Consider the following 15,997-nt stretch of genomic DNA (forward strand, 5'->3'; position numbering starts at 1 on the left):
GAATCCGGCTGAAATCCTCCGACTGTTAACGGACCACTTTGAAAGGAATTTCCTGAACAGGATCGAAAAGATACTAGTCGCACCGCAACGGATCGCTACTCCAACATGTGACGCAATGTATCCCACGAGGGAGTCAGTCACGGAAGAAGAAGTAGAGGAAGCCATACATCAGCATGATCTGCTGTTCCCTTCTTTGCAACCACCACAACCCGCATTTGAACCTGAGCCAAGGGAAGAAGCTAGCATGAGGCGAACGTCACAGGGGATCTCATCTAAGGCCCCTATAGTAGCTGCGCAGCAAGGGAGATCGAGCTTGCTTGAGGGAAGAGGTGAGACAGAGTCCCTATGGCATGTGAAGCGGGGACACAGTGGAGGAGTGGCAGCGCTTATGAGAGCCGACAACTTGAATCACGCAGCTGATCCCTTGAGTCCGACACCTGCATTAGACTTGCTATCTGATAAGTATGACCGGCTATCTCCCTGTGGTGTGCCCCAGCCCCAGAGACTTGACCTGAACTACTGCTACCCTCCTGCATATAAGAGACCCAAACAGGGTGTTGGTTGAGCCTAGGGTATGAGACTGTATGGCCGCGCTGTAACCAGCTGTTTACTGTTCGAATCTGCCTGTCAGTACTCTAGTATCATTATCCACACTTTACAGGATACGTTATGAAGACTTGAACTGGTCTGATGGGGGTACTTACAGTATGTGCCTCAGCTAGTACACTATTAATCTTGCATGTAAATTTTGAATTTTAATTTTATTCATGTATGGGTTCCCCCAGAAGTCTAAATATTCATGTATATATCCATGGTCCCCTTAAATAGTCTTGATTCATTAAGTTATGACTCTTTGACCACTAAGAGGTTATTCATAGTTTGGGCTCTTTAGGAGCAGCTCTTACCCTAATGCAATATAACAATGAGAGCAACTGTTTTGGAAATGCTGTCTTAGACTTTATCTAGGTGACCATGTATTTCACTTAAGAGTAGGAGGGGGAGTTCCTCACATAGAATCTATTTTAGAGACCTTTTAAACTGAAAATATTTCTTCTGAGAAGGGTCACTGAAGTCTGGATTCACTGAGCACTTGTTAGCGAATTAAACTAGTTTATTTAGCACACAAACTGACAACCACTGAACCCAGTACCCTTAGAGCCTCTATTATGAGTCTTTCTGTAAATTGTTAGCTCTAGATCCGCCCCCCCTCTCCCCCCCCTCTTTCCCCTTCTCCCCCCCTTCTTTCCCTTCTCCCCCCCCTCTTTCCCTTTCTCCCCCCCCTCTTTCCCTCTCTCCCCCCCTCTTTCTCTCTCCCTCCCTCCTCTCCCCCTCTCTTCCCCCTCCTCTTTCCCCCTCTTTTCCCCTCCTCTTTCCCTCTCTCCCCCCCCCTCCTCTTTCCCTCTCTTCCCCTCTCCTCTTTCCCTCTCTCCCCCCCTCCTCTTTCCCTCTCTTCCCCCCCCCTCTTTCCTCTCTCCCCCCTCCTCTTTCCCTCTCTCCCTCTCTCCCCCCCCTCCTCTTTCCCTCTCTCCCCCCTCCTCTCTCCCTCTTTCCCCCTCCTTTTTCCCCTCTCCCCCCTCTTTGTTTTTCCCTAACTCCCCCCCTTCTTCCCTTTCCCTTCCCTCTCCTCCCCCACTACTATCTCCCTTTCCCCCCCCCCCCTCCTACCTCCCCCAGTCCCTCTTTTTCTCTCCCTCTTTTAAGCATGTGGTAAGGGATAATCATTGTATCCTCCACATCTCCTTCTGGCAGAGTTGGGTAGTCTCTGCCCTGTCCGTAGACCCCCTGTTTTATTGTGTCATGGTATGACTGTAAAAAGGGCTCTTCGGAATTTTACCTTGATTGTTATTATGTGTTCATTACCTATAGATTATTTATCATTCTCATCTTAGCATAAGTTTTAACCCACCTGTGTATCTAATTCATATGATGGAACTGCTGACATGATGTTAAGGGGTCAGAAATCTTCTATTTCTCACTAGATTACATGCCCCTTTGGATCCTACAACTTCTAGATGCCCACTTTCATTGACCTCATGGCAGATGTTTAATGTGATTGGTTATCTGCTTATACCTATTGATGTTTAAGTGTAAATGTGAAGCAGTTCCTATAGCTTACTTCCCTGACGTAGTGTTGGGTACATATATATGTATACTGTTATTCTTACTTTTCCATCGCCTTCAATTGTGTTACAGGTTGCCTGGACCTACCCATGGTCCTAGCTGGCATATGAAGGAGACTATAAAGTGTAGGTCTTGATTGGGCCTGCACTATCCAAAAGCCCTCTGAGCAGTACTTTCACTTTAATGAGGTCCAAAAGTGGCCTCGGCTAACATGGGGGGAAAAGAGGGCGATTAGAGGTTTGCTCTTTCATTTTTGATATATCCATGTCTGTGGGCTTTCTATGAATGTCATGATGATGGCTTTATTCCTAATATGATCTTAAGCACTTGTTTATGCCTATGATATCTGCTTTGTTATATTTTATGCAACGTGTTTGTCTGAGCAAACTGTTTTTTTTGTTTTGATGTTGTTATTCCCTCAATAAAAACACATTTAAATATAAAATGAGCATATCTAGGATTGTGATGGGGATTTTTGACTATTCTTCTGGAATAAGATCTGGAACATGTGTCTCTGAGATTTACTTTTGAGGTTATCTCAGAGTCTTGTACAGGATATAAGAGAGACAGATGTCTTAGTTATAGGTCTAAAATGATGTATATTATAATAGATAAAATATCTCTGTATTTCTATTAAGACCTTTGGAAAATGTACAATCCAAGTGAAAAATCCATTTGGATTTGGTCTTCAGAAGCTGTTTCTCAAAGTCTCCCCCTCTCCAATTCTTTAGTTGTTTGCACAAACCCATATATTTTAGACTTTTAGTGCTGCTATTGTGAAGTTCCTTAAAATGTCTATATAAGGGGACATTTATGGTTTTTCCATTTAATTTAAAGTAAATGTTCACAGATTCTGTCCTTAAGTTTTCTTGATGTTTGCCTATGTATTGCAGCCCACATCCACACTCAATTAGATATATCACCCCCTTATCATGGCAACCTATAAGATCTTTTATTTGAAATTATTCTTTAGTTACCCATGATTGGAATGAGTGTGATTTTTTTTACCGTATTTGCAGGCCTTACATGTATGGCATGGGAAAAAACCTTTAAGCTGATTACAAAAAGGATCTTTTTGTGTCGTTTGGTGTTTCATTGGTACACTGGGGGCTATAATAGTCTTATATTTTATATATTTATTATATATAATTTTGAATTTTCTCCATTTTTTCCATTCTCTTTCACTTTATCTTATACAATTTGCCTTTAGTGGTACCCATAAATAAACGCTCTGTGTACCTCAATTAAGATATTTTTCACAGCTGTACAGAATCCCCAAGACTACCATTATTATATGTTTAAAATAAGGAGCACTAATTCAATATCTAGAGGTCCGTTACCATATACTGGCCATTGCAAATTCGAAAGTAACACAGACCGGAAGTTATATACACAACACACATTATCCATTTTTATTTGTGTGCGCAAACATCAATACGCATCCTTTTGCCCATTGTATATGTTTTTATGCTAGGACTATCTGCATACAGTATATATTGGTTTTGCATGAAGATTATATAGGTTTTATACAGATGTTTTTATCAAATGTTTTTACTAGATTTGTCCATATTGTTTATTGGCATTTTATTTCAGAGTAATAAATAATCTTTTAAATCACCATACTTTTGTCAATTTTACTTTGAGATCTGGTTGGGAGATCTTGTTTTAAGAAGGAATTTGTATGTATAACTTTAACGCTGTGTATTCCTTTAAGTGTTTGTAATAAAGGGATTATTTAACATTTTAAACTATAAAAATTCTGGTGTAGACTGTCCCTTTAACGGGCAATGAAACCCAATGTTTTTCTTTTGTGATTTAGAAAGAACATACAATTTGAAAAAACTTTACAGCCGAGATTGCTGGAGCTTCCTGAAGCTGCAACGTATATTTATGTTATGGTGGATAGTGACCAGGAGGGTCAAGAAGTATCCTTTGTAGGGTCTTTTGTTGAACAGTCTGGTTTAGATGAAGCTTGGTGGGTTACCCTTACTGTAATGGAAGTCAAGGTTGCCTTCAATATTGACACGGGAGCAGACATCACGGTTATATCCCTTGGAGCATTCATAAAACTGCCTTGACAGCCTCAGCTGGCGAAATTTACAACAAAGGTTCATAGTCCTGTTGGCCGCATCGATTGTGCGGGGAAATTTCTTGCCAGCTTTGAGTACAAGCAGAGGAAATTCACCATGTGGGCACATGTAATTAGAGGTCAGTGTGTTAACAACCTATTAAGCAGGAAAGCAGCCTGTTTGGGCCTTGTTTCCAGAGTGAATAAGATTTTGGAAGACATGTTTGGTGAATTGGGCCTACTGAATTGCAACCCAGTCCGAATATCATATAAAAGTGATGCAGTCCCATACAGCATTACCACTCCTCATAGAATTCCATTTCCGCTCATGCCTCAAGTGGAGAAGGAACTTCTGCGTATGAAGAATATGGGAGTTATTGAATAGGTTGTTGAAGCAACTGACTGGTGTGCCCCCATTGTGCCTGTTGCAAAGAAAAAATGGGAAGGTTTGCATCTGCGTAGACTTGAAAAGGATTAATGAGACAGTGAAGAGAGAGATATGTGCTGCCAACGCTTGAAGACATAGCTTCAAAACTGGCTGGGGCGAAGTTCTTCTCTACACTGGATGCTTCCAGCGGCTTCAGGCAGATACCTCTAGATCCACAGTGCCGCAAACTGACTACCTTCATTACTCCGAGAGGTCGGTTTTGCTTCTGCTGACTCCCCTTCGGGATATCCTCTGCTCCTGAAATCTTTCAAAGAGAGATAAGTGTTCTCCTAAGGGACCACGCGGGTATGGCAGTCGTCATGGACAATATTCTAGTGTATGGGTCTACATTGGAAGAACATGATCAGCGATTGAGCTGTGTGCTGCAGACCATTAGAGAGTCTGGGCTGAAATTAAATAAAGAGAAATGCCATTTTAGAAAATCTGATTTATGTTACTTTGGGCATATCATCAATAGAGATGGCATCAAGCCGGACCCTGATAAAATCCTTGTTATTGAACAGATGAAGAGTCCTTCTGATGTACATGAGCTTAGACAAATATTGGGCCTTGTGAATTATGTGGGCAGTTCCTTCCAGATTTATCCACAGTACTGCATCATATCACAGAGTTGTTGAAGAAAGATGTTGCCTGGGTCTGGGGTCCTTCACCGGAAGAAGCTTTTGTACAGGTCAAGTCCTTGCTGGGGTCTGCCCCAGTCTGAGGGTTCTATGACCCTTCTAAAAAGACTGTGGTTAGTGCTGATGCGAGATAAGGGCTGCCCTCCTGCAGCTGAATGAGAACAAACTACAGCCCATCGCCTACTGTTCCCGTACACTGACAGCTGCAGAGTTGAAATATGCCCAAATTGAGAGAGTCCCTGGTTGCAGTTTGGGCCTGTGAGTGCTTCCAGCATTACCTAGTGGGTTTAGAGAAATTTAGTCTGGAGACTGACCATAAACCGCTAGTCCCTCTAATCAACTCCTATGATATTGACAAAACACCCCTAAGATGCCAGAGACTTCTGATGAGGCTGCTCAGGTTCAACGTTCAGGCAGTGCATGTGCCAGGGAAACAACTGGTAGTGGCAGATACACTTTCCAGGCTCCCGCTGGCTGCTGCTGAAGAATTTTCAATGGAATCAGATGTGAAAGTATATGTGAATTCAGTTCTGGCTTCCAAATCCATTTCGTCAGGAAAGTTAGACCAAATAAGAAAGGAGACACGTTTGGATACAGACCTTAAAGAAGTTAAGTACATAAAAGAAGGTTGGCCCGAGAGTCGGGCAGCCTGGATGTCTTTAAGTACTTACCAGTCAGAGAGGTTGCAGCTCACAGAGCTGGATGGTTTAGTTCTGTTCCAAGACTGCATTGTCATTCCTGTTAGCATGCGGCAGGAGATGTAAAGCAGGATTCATGATGGCCACTTGGGCATTACAAAGTGCAGAGAAAGGGCAGCTATGGTGGCCCGGAATCAGTTCCGACATTGCAAGCCATGTGTTAAAATGTGCCTTTTGCCATGAACGCCGGCCTACTCAGAGAAGGGAGCCCTTGATTTCTATCCCACTGCCTGCAGGCCCATGGCAGAAAATAGCTGCAGATTTGTGTGAACTGCATGGGAAGAAGTACCTGGTCGTGATTGACTATTATTCTGGGTATTTGGAGATTGCACCCTTGAATGAGATCACCAGTCAAGCCATTATCACTCGTCTCAAGAGCTTGTTTGCCGGTAGGGCATACCAAAGGAGTTTGTGAGTGATAACGGAAGGCAGTTTGCCCCCATGGAGTTCAGTTCTTTCTGCAGTGAATATGATTTTGTCCATTCTACGTCAAGTTCACATTACCCACAGGCCAATGGAATGGCTGAAAGGGCAGTTGAAACAGCAAAGTTCATTTTGAAGCAATCTGAGTCGTACCTAGCTCTCTTGGGGTTACAGATTTTTCTACGACAGAAAACACTCTGTGAGGCCCTTGCAGGAGCTGAATGTGGGCCAAAGTGTCAGAGTTAAACTGGATGATGAGAAGAAATGGAAGACGCCTGCTACGGTAATTGGACACTCTATAGAACCAAGGTCTTATGTAGTCCTTACTGATGGAGGGACATTCACACGTCGAAATAGAAGACATCTAAAGCCAGTACCTGAGAGTTTGAGACTGGATGCCTCAGCCGGTGGGATCCCCTGTTTTAAGAGGGGTGTCTTCCCCTCAGCAAGATCACAGCAGGGATACTTCTTTGCTTTCAGCAGACTCTCAATCACCTTCGTCTGTATCAGAGGACAGTTCATGTAAAATGACATCAAGTGGAAGAGTGGTGAAACTTCCAACCCGCTATCGGGATTAGCACTAGTAAGAGCAGTAACCGGAAGAATGGGCAGAATAATCCCATGGACACTGTGGACTAGGGTAGTCTACCCCAATGTCCAAGTCAGGATGTAATAGTAAAACTATTTTTGAATGCTTCTTTTATACCTCGCTATTTGTTGTACTCTAAAAAAAAATGTATGCTTTGTCCTTTGAAAAGGGGGAAGATGTGATGAGAGTGGGAGTGTGACGTGACCGGATGGGGGCATGGCTTATAGCCGTTATAGTCTGTATCACAGTTACTAAGTTAGATTTGTTGTGCAAGCTGTATACTAATATGCTCTGCAATAAAATAGAGTTGTACCTTCTATACTGTGTCCTGCATCTCATGACAACGTCCTATTGGGTTAAGGGGTTAAAATTGCATGCTCTATGTGAGTCATGAAAACAAAATTGGGTTTTGTGTCCCTCTTAAATTGTAAAAATAAATGTATGTAAATACAACAGTAGCAAATACATATGGACTGAATACTTGGTGAATACCTCTGATATTGTTTGTTGTTAGATAATCTATATGAATTTATTATAACGGTCTTAAAAAAAAAAAACCCATTTTGCAGCAGACAAAGAAGCGCAGCTAATAATGCAATACATTAAATTGACAAATGCTGACCACTTTTATTCATCCTAGCCCAATACTGAATGTTGCCAAACGTTTTTAAACAACTGTCAACTTTCTGTTTACAAATATTTATAAATTAAGATTTTAGGATTGATTTTCATAGACTTAAAATTAAGTCTGTTTTAATCAGTTTAATATTTGAAAGCAACATCAATATTCTAATGATAACATTAAAAATGCTCCTTTTTGTCTTTAATCCTTAAAAGCATATTAATCATTTTGAGATTGCTATATAAAATGTTTAATTATGCATTGTAAAAAAAAAAAAAAAAACTTTTGAAATTTATTTTGTCCACTTTTCCTGTAATATGATAATGAAAATGGGGGAATTCCAATTCTAAGAATTGGAAGCGAACATCACAGCCTTCACAAGCCTCTTGTTTTATTAGTCTGTTTATAATCAGGATATTATAAATGTTCTGTTATGCCTGGCGGAACAGCTGTCTTTTTTACCTGATAAATTACAACAATTATTCTATTAGTAGTGTCTTTTGAGTATTCACTGTTGTTTTTTTAATATATTGAAGCTTCTAGTTGCGGTTTGTCTTGTTTTTATTGTTTTTTGCTGGATCCTATTGCCGGTTATTGCTAATTGTCACGCTGAGCGGTGATGATGGATATACATTGGGTTAAGACCTGAAAGAAAGTTAGCTGGCAAACTGCCAACAAGCCCACGTTACCTGTGATCCTTCTCTTCCACTGTGACTGTATTTGGATTTTATTACTTACGCTTGATAGTGTTGGAAGATAATCTGTTACAGATTTTATTTAAAGGAACATGAAACACAAACAGATAATACAATTTTTTTTAAACAATTTTCAAATTTACTTCTATTATTTAATTTGCTTTATTTTCTTGGTGCCCTTTGCTTAAAGGGACATTGAACCCAATTTTTTTCTTTCGTGATTCAGATAGAGCATGCAATTTTAAGCAACTTTCTAATCTACTCCAATTATCAAATTATCTTCATTCTCTTGGTATCTTTATTTGAAATACAAGAATGTAAGTTTAGATGCCAGCCCATTTTTGGTGAACAACCTGGGTTGTTCTTGCTTATTGGTGGATAAATTCATCCACCAATGAACAAGTGCTTTCCAGGGTCTGAACCAAGCAAATTGCTTAGATGCCTTCTATTTCAAATAAGGATAGCAAGAGAACGAAGAAAAATTGATAATAGGAGTAAATTGGAAAGTTGCTGAAAATTGCATGCTCTATCTAAATCACGAAAAAAATTAATTGGGTTCAGTGTCCCTTTAAGAAACAGCAATGCACATGAGTGAGCCAATAATATAAGGCATATATGTGAAGACACCAATCAACAGCTCCTGAACCTACCTAGCTATTCTTTTTAACAAAGGATAACAAGAGAATGAAATAAATCAGATAATAGATGTAAAATGGAAACTCATAAATTGTACACTCTTTCTGAATCACGAAACTAAAAAGATGTGTTTTATGTCCCTTTATAAACATTCCAGAAACTGTTTGTTTTGTTCTCTTTATGAGAATATATTGGATGACATTTGAAAATTGGATTTTATTTATATGCTCAAACATAACATTTAAATTCTAATGTAATCAAAATGTATTGAAAATGTATTCAATGTTTTTACTGAGAACGGTGCTGCAATTTGATTAATTGTTCTTGCTTAATTAACCTCTCTAACCATGCACATTCTCTAATAGTTACACTCATAATAACACCATCTAATAAAAATTATTCACAACAAATATTGCACACAAAAATTATAATGGCTCAAAGATATGAGGTCTCAGGTGTTAGTATAAAAAGGCAGGCAAAGGGCATACATATACATGAGATACATACATATACATGCCTAAAGATGTATATGTAAGTATATATATATATATATATATATATATATATATATATATAGATGTGTGTGTGTGTGCCTATGTATACATATGCATTTATGTATTTATATGTGTATATATGTATTTACAGACATATATAAACACATAAATACATATGTATATTATCAGGTATTTGTAGAGCGCCAACAGATTCCTCAGTGCTGTGAACATAGGCAGTATACAAGATAAAATTTATAGGGATCAAATGGGTAGAGGGCCCTGCCAAGAGTTGTACTGTTATAGTCGGCTCTTATGAAGGTGATCTACAAACATTTGGGCTCATAGGCTTAGATGCTAAGGGGTTTAAGGGGATAGAAATGGAGTTAGGAAAGGTTAGTGTAGGTTGTATGCATCCGTGAATAGTAGAGTCTTTAGGGAGTGCTTGAAGCTTTCAAAACTAGGGGAGAGTCTTGTGGAGCGAGGCAGAAAGTTCCACAAGATGGGAGCCAGTCTGGAGAAGTCTTGTAAACGGGAATGTGAGGAGGTAACAAGAGAAGAGGAGAGTAGGAGGTTGTGAGCAAAGCGAAGGGGACGGAAGGGAGAGTATCTGGAGACAAGGAGGCCCATTTATCAAGCTCCGAATGGAGCTTGAGGGCCTGTGTTTCTGTCGAGTCTTCAGACTCGCCAGAAACAGCAGTTATGAAGCAGCGGTCTAAAGACCGCTACTCCATAACCCTGTCCGCCTGCTCTGAGCAGGCGGACAGGAATCGCCATAATTCAACCCGATCAAGTATGATCGGGTTGATTGACACCTCCCTGCTGGTGGCCCATTGGCCGCAAGTCTACAGGGGGCGGCATTGCCCCAACAGCTCTTGTGAGCTGCTGGTGCAATGCTGAATATGGAGAGCGTATTGCTCTCTGCATTCAGCGATGTCTGTCGAACCTGATCCGCAATGTCGGATCAGGTCCGACAGACATTTGATAAATAGGCCTCATGGTCTGAGATATAAGGGGGAGCAGTGCAGTTGAGGGCTTTGCATGTCAGAGTGAGAATTTTGTGTTTAATCCTGGAGGCTAGAGGAAGCCAGTGAAGGTATTGGCAGAGAGGTGCAGCAGATGAAGAGCGACGTGTAAGGAAGATGAACCTGGCAGAGGCATTCATTATGGATTGTAAAGGAGTTAGGCGGCAGCTAGGGTGACCAGAGAGGATAGAATTGCAGTAGTCGAGGCCGGAAAGTATGAGAGAGTGGATTGAAATCTTAGTTGTGTCTTGTGTAAGGAAATTTAATTTAATTTACTACTAAGCCACTACTAATTTAATTTAAGAGATGTTTTTAGCCAAGGACTGAATGTATACACATATAGACAAATACTGTATATAAGTGCAATGGAGCCCTTTGCAGTTTAGTAGATGAAAACATGTAAAACATATTTATGCAATATTCATATTTAATAAAGTGTTATTCAGTGTATTAACTTAAAATATGTCACGTTCCAATGTTTTGCACATAGCAAAATATGTTCTATGTATTAATAAGTAGAAATTCCTATATATAGCATAGCTGCATTTATCAATACCTTTATATAATTTTATATACCGGTACATATATATATATATATATATATATATATATATATATATATGTAAAGATATATATTTAAAGGTATAGAAAATAACTAAAATAAAGCATGTAAATATTCTATCCTGTTTATACAAGTTCCCCATGCTTGCAAACCTTGTTTTTGAATATTATTTACTATAGAAAAACATACAGTTTAAAATGGCAAATAGTTCCTGGCTGCAGTGTCTGATTCACCCTTAAGAAAATAGGTAGTTGGGCTCTATATGATCCTCAGCCAATCACAAAGTACTTCATTTTTAGTCCTATATTACACAAGACTTACTCTTTCTTATGAGAAGTTTTTGTCAAAACTGACGTAGGTTATATGGGCAGTGCAGTTGGAATGTTATTGTTAGTGATGTTTCATATTGGGCTGTTCTTTGGTAAGGTGATTGACAGCCCCCTACGTATAGTATGGATTCCCGATCGGCAGTGCCATGAGAAGACTGAAAGCCCCTGCATTTATAAATGTCATTTAGGGACACTAATTCCGCTTTGCTCCTCCTCCTATTATTTTATAGAAATACACTTTATTTATAGAGTGTATTTACTGTAAAATATAAACACAATTATAGAGGTACATGTATTAGATAGTCAATTGCCAGAATATGCTTGGATGTACTTCTTTATTTTCCCACACAACTTTGTGCCATAAAAATAATTAAGGAAACTCCCCTTTAATATTTTTGCGAACAAAAGCAAGTTGAAAAAAATGGAGATTATTTACAAAATAATGGGCTGATCGTCACGATCATAGCAATGCAGCCAGTGAAGCTGTTCGGCAATACTGTGTATACATGTAGGAGTGTCTAACACTCTTTGTTTACGCCCCTTTGCCAAGCCCTTACTTCAGCCTGCACGCTCATAGTGACACCGTGTCTGTAACAACATCGTTACTGTGAGTTTCGCAGAGGCATACGGCTTATTGTGCACATGTGAAGGGGGCCATGATATGTGCGTACGATCGCACCTATTGATAGTTTACTCTTCACTTCTGGAGGTATTGGGCTAGATTATTACAATCAAAGGTAAAATACTTACAAATGATAAATATTAGCATAACATTATATTGCAATATAAGTTTGGATGCTGATTTCTATATCATGCAACAGAGAAATTTTGCAAGTTTACTATCCCTTTACCAAAAAAATTGCTTTTATTAATAAATATAACACATTCTTCTTTGGGAAGAACATTGGAATGTAAAATATTCAAATATTCATGTTGGGTTAGCGCACATGAGAACATTCTATTGGGTTTGCGCAAGAGTAAGGTGTTAGGTTTTTTTCTTCATTGACTTCTATGGGGGAATATGTGAATGTGCACACTATATTCTAACTTTGGCTTTTTGCACGTGAGTGAAAACAGTTTACTTTTCAAATCATAAAACGAGCGCATCCCATTTTGCGCAAAAAACTTACTTATAGTGCAATAAACGCTCAAGCGGAAGTGTTGATTAGTGCTCCAATCGTAATCTGGACCAATATTATTAAACTAAACATAGCAGGTACCACACTGGGATAAACTTATAAGGCAGGAACCGGAAGCCAAAAACACATTTATTTTCAAGTATTCCAATAAACAGCAGAAGTGGCTTAATGTAAAAAATATATAACGTTTTTCAGAAGTGCTATATATGTTGATTTATTTGTGAAAATATTTTACATTTATGTTTTGTTTTTGTTTGTTTTTTGTTAATACACTAAAGCCTAGTTTCCATTGCTGGTGTAAACAGCTTAGAACAGCAATGGAAGCCATGCTTCAATTTTTATTGTAAAATTTAGCACTCCATCTATGAAATCAAAATTATGGGCAACATTGATCATTATTGTAGGCACCCAGGTTTGCAAGTAGAGAACCTGTCCTCCTGCAATTGCCCAAGATCAGGGCATGTCAATCACCCCCGAGCAAGCAAGTGTCAGGGTGATTGATCCCGGCACCTCTGAGGTGACGGAGAGGCAAACAATGCAGTTTCTGTTTCTTTCTTAGTGGTTGCAGGCTCGCTCATGTAAACCTGCTCCACAAAGCCTCAAAAGCTGAAAACGCAGCTTCATAAATTTACCACTTTGTATAGTTATAACAGTCTATTATATTATTAGATATTTAATTCCTACTTTTTATTTTAAAACATACATAAAAGAATCTAGAAGGAAATGTGAATGTCCAATATTGTAAACTGTTCCAAAATTCCGCAAGTGAATCAGCAATATATATTCAATATAGTAACATGACATGAAATGATCTATTTCACTCCAACAAAAATCTGACAGGAATTAAATCCATATAAATGGATAGTATGTTACAGTTTATTCAATTACCCCTTTAATGATACTACTTTTATAACTTATAACTTGACAGAAAAAAAGAAGACAAAGGCGGGATAAAAAAGGGGGGGAAAGAATGTATTTCAACTATGTTTAGAGAAAGTTCATGGGCAGAGAGGTTCATTAAGCAATAAATCAAATTGCAGCACTGTTCTCAGTAAAAACATTGAATCCATGTTCAATACATTTTGATTACATTAGAATTGAAATGTTATGTTTGAACATATAAATAATAAAATACAATATTCAAATGTTTTTTTTTTTTTTTTCTTTATTACTTCATAGTGTACATCATTAGATTCAAGATACAACTTTGTTTTTACAAATACGGCATAAATTATATAGATCGACTAATAATCTAATAACATCGTATTCACAATATAAAAAAAAAGAAAAAAAAGAAATGAATAATCCTCAGTGGGAAATGAATTGTATCAACAAGTCTAAATACAGAACAGAGGAGACTTACTGAAAGCTCAGCTAGCTAATAAATAAAGCAATATACACATTGTATTGATACCACAAGGATATAACATATAAAAGTAGTATCAATAGCAACATATTCGCCTTTTTAAGGAAGGAATAAGTACTCTTACATAAATCAAGTGTGACTAAATACAAAGCAAAGAAAACAGGGTGCTAACTCTGCCTGTTTAATGAATAAAGAGATGTGCACATTGGAGTGGTTTAACATAATATAAAAAACATCAAAACAAAACAAAAACAAAAATAAAAACGATCCCTCTCCCTGACTCACAAAACCCTGTCTCATCTCTTTACCTATCTGATCTCGGTCCAATTAAAAACTTTATTTAGGCGTTAATGCTAATAAAATCTTGAAAAAAATTTGTGTAGACTTTGTAGCCTTTATCAATTAATTGAGGGGAAAAAGGGACATTTTTTTTTCCTTTAAATTTGGGTTTCCATGGAAAAATCTTGGAAGAGAAGAATTTTGTGGTTATCAATACTTAAAGGTGAGTTTTTCCTATAAAGCCTAAAAAATTCTATTTTATCCTGGAAATTTAGGACTTTAAATATAAGCATACGATCTCGTGTCAAACCATCCTGATTAGATCTTTTTAGACCAATCCTATGTGCTCTCTCGACCATAATCGGTAATCTTTCTTTAGGGAAACCTAAAGCTTGAGGGAGTGTCTGTGAAGTAAAAAAAAGATTAGGTCATCATAAGCTGCACTTTCTGGGAGGCCTACTAATCTGATATTGTTGCGCCTAGCGCAAGCTTCAATGCCTTCTATTTTAGACGTAAGAATGTGTATTTTATTGTCATGTCTGCTTATGGTGTCCTCTTGTATGTTAATCTGATCTTCAATATTTGAGATTCTACTTTCTGCTTCGGCTATTCTGGATACAAACTGTCTGAGTTCATTTGCAATAGATGATATTTCAGTTGTAATGCCCCCCAACTCTTTTCTAATTAATACAAATTGTGGAGAGAAAAAACATAATTTATGTAAGAACTTACCTGATAAATTCATTTCTTTCATATTAGCAAGAGTCCATGAGCTAGTGACGTATGGGATATACATTCCTACCAGGAGGGGCAAAGTTTCCCAAACCTTAAAATGCCTATAAATACACCCCTCACCACACCCACAATTCAGTTTAACGAATAGCCAAGAAGTGGGGTGATAAGAAAAAAGTGCGAAAGCATATAAAATAAGGAATTGGAATAATTGTGCTTTATACAAAAAAATCAAAACCACCACAAAAAAGGGCGGGCCTCATGGACTCTTGCTAATATGAAAGAAATTAATTTATCAGGTAAGTTCTTACATAAATTATGTTTTCTTTCATGTAATTAGCAAGAGTCCATGAGCTAGTGACGTATGGGATAATGATTACCCAAGATGTGGATCTTTCCACGCAAGAGTCACTAGAGAGGGAGGGATAAAATAAAGACAGCCAATTCCTGCTGAAAATAATCCACACCCAGAATAAAATTTTAATGAAAAAACATAAGCAGAAGATTCAAACTGAAACCACTGCCTGAAGTACGTTTCTACCAAAAACTGCTTCAGAAGAAGAAAACACATCAAAATGGTAGAATTTAGTAAAAGCATGCAAAGAGAACCAAGTTGCTGCTTTGCAAATCTGATCAACCGAAGCTTCATTCCTAAACGCCCAGGAAGTAGAAACTGACCTAGTAGAATGAGCTGTAATCCTTTGAGGCGGAGTGTTACCCGACTCAACATAGGCATGATGAAATAAAGATTTCAACCAAGATGCCAAAGAAATGGCAGAAGCTTTCTGGCCTTTTCTAGAACCGGAAAAGATGACAAATAGACTAGAAGTCTTTCGGAAAGACTTAGTAGCTTCAACATAATATTACAAAGCTCTAACAGCATCCAAAGAATGCAATGATTTCTCCTTAGAATTCATAGGATTAGGACATAATGAAGGAACCACAATTTCTCTACTAATGTTGTTAGAATTCACAACCTTAGGTAAAAAATTCAAAAGAAGTTCGCAGCACCGCCTTATCCTGATGCAAAATCAGAAAAGGAGACTCACAAAAAAGAGTAGATAATTCGGAGACTCTTCTGGCAGAAGAGATGACCAAAAGAAACAAAACTTTCCAAGAAAGTAATATAACGACCAAAGAATACATGGGTTCAA

Source organism: Bombina bombina, chromosome 2 (genome assembly GCF_027579735.1).
Source record: "Bombina bombina isolate aBomBom1 chromosome 2, aBomBom1.pri, whole genome shotgun sequence".
In the NCBI taxonomy this organism is placed as follows: domain Eukaryota; kingdom Metazoa; phylum Chordata; class Amphibia; order Anura; family Bombinatoridae; genus Bombina; species Bombina bombina.